This window comes from Salvelinus namaycush, chromosome 3, assembly GCF_016432855.1.
Source record: "Salvelinus namaycush isolate Seneca chromosome 3, SaNama_1.0, whole genome shotgun sequence".
Taxonomy (NCBI): domain Eukaryota; kingdom Metazoa; phylum Chordata; class Actinopteri; order Salmoniformes; family Salmonidae; genus Salvelinus; species Salvelinus namaycush.
In genome coordinates this window covers 22,644,673-22,646,553 of record NC_052309.1, presented here as the reverse complement: position 1 = coordinate 22,646,553, position 1,881 = coordinate 22,644,673, and the positions used below count along the sequence as shown (strand labels likewise).

At 40.5% G+C, this 1,881-nt stretch overlaps 1 long non-coding RNA gene across 1 annotated transcript; it reads right to left on the bottom strand.

Moving 5' to 3' along the window:
* LOC120044270 lies at positions 1-1,639 on the bottom strand. The gene is made up of 3 exons (XR_005476539.1): positions 657-1,639; positions 313-505; positions 1-155 (listed from the first exon to the last, which is right to left on the bottom strand). It is a non-coding gene; the product is annotated as an uncharacterized LOC120044270 (long non-coding RNA).
* Positions 1,640-1,881: the final 242 nt, after the last annotated feature.

The following is a 1,881-nucleotide window of genomic DNA, read 5'->3' as shown; positions in this document are numbered from 1 at the left end:
TTTTACATACAATCTCATCTAAACTGCTTAATGTGGTTGTGAACTTACCTGGTGGTGAACTGGTAGGAAACCTTAGGCAAGCCCCATTGAGACTGCACACTTGGCTGGAACCACAGTAAGGAGTGCAGTGGGATTCCAAGGATTCAGACAGATTTCTACAAGGCCATGCATAGTAAAAATGAAGAGTTTCACAGTATTCAGTATTCAGACAGAATATTATTTCAAAATTACCAATCAGGAGTGTCTGCCTGGCAATGTACTGTATGTTGATTTGCTAAGTTGTGAATCACTAAGTTAGGTTGAGTTCAGTACCTACTGAGTGAAAGCTCTTCATTCTGTGGTTGTCTATGTCAGGTCGAGACCTGTTGGGATTACTCTGCTTGAGGGTGTAGTTTTTGAAGTAAAGCACAGTTCCAACATTCAGTCTCTGGTACCACTCTGGCCACAGCTCATTCTACATGACAAGGGGCATGGTGACACTTTGGTCTGCGACCTCAAAATAAGTCTGGAGCATGGAGAAATACACAAAGAGCGCCAATCCTGATGAGACACTTCATACAGACAACATTCAAAGAAACGTTAATTATATTGTCAGGGTTGAGTAGAGAAGAGATGGTATATGTGTAACATGTTATTATGATATAGATACTACTCACCTGGTTCAGGTAATCACCATTGTAATTCTCACAATAGTTAGCAACTGAAATTATCATTTTACCATCTAGAACCTATACTCTGCCTTCAGGACCCTCATTATTCCAAAGAGACAGGTAATGTTTGTGACCCATCTGCAGGGGTGCATCACTTTGCAATGCCACAATGTTTCTAAATCCATCCTTGGTAACCATGGGGAGGGAATCCAAGTCCTTAATCTTGCGCAAAACATTAGACTTCTTTGAACCATGTTCAATCTTCTCAGTGTAAACACAACCCTGACCAAATAATTTCTCATTGTAAACAAATGAGCACTGGGTAATGTTATTATAAATTCCACTGCGAATAAGGTTTTTGTGGACCAGATCATTTAAACTACGGTCAGATTGCACGTGGCTTGCCAGACTCACTCCATCAGTCACTGTCGTGTCTTAGCTGTAAGGTTGTTGTTGTGTCAAATATCTCTGAAGGCAAATAACAGCATCAGTTTTGTCAATTTGAAGTGTAACGTTATGAGTTTTTGCTGTAAAGAACTGTCCCAAAGTAGAGTGTAAGAAATATGTCAAATTCGATGTTTTTTCAACTTCTTCAGGTATGGTTCATTAATGTGCATAACAGACCGTGCACTGGGCGAAATGGGTTTGTTTACAACAAGTTAGCTAACGTTAGCATAGCTGGCTAAAAAAAGTACCTAGGTAGCTATGTAAACACAGTTTTTAAACAGCCATTTGCTGACTACTGTACAGCAGCTGACCACGCAAACAAGGGTTACCGTTAACCATCAACCCAGTGTTAGCTGTATATGTATTGCCAAATCAAATCGTGCACAAAAACGCGACTGTAGTAACTAACTTTAGCTACGGAGCTAACTCAGCTGTTAGCCAGCCAGATAGCTGGCATGCTGATGTTACTGATATGATAATTGTTCTTCCGGTTTATGACTAGCTAGCTAGCTAACGTTGGCTACTTTTTGACTTACGAAAATCACGACAAGTTGGTTGGAAAATTGTAGCTACAGTATACTTTCTGATAGTAGGCCGAATTTTTCAGAGTTCAGCTTTTGCTTCGGCGCCAGTGGATTTGAATATAGGAAGCTGTCATTCCAAACATAAACGCTGCAGCACTGACTACGTAGCCTACTACACACATACACTAACGTTACAGGACCAAAAGTATGTGACACCTGCCCGTCGAACATCTCATTCCAAAATCATGGGCATTAATATG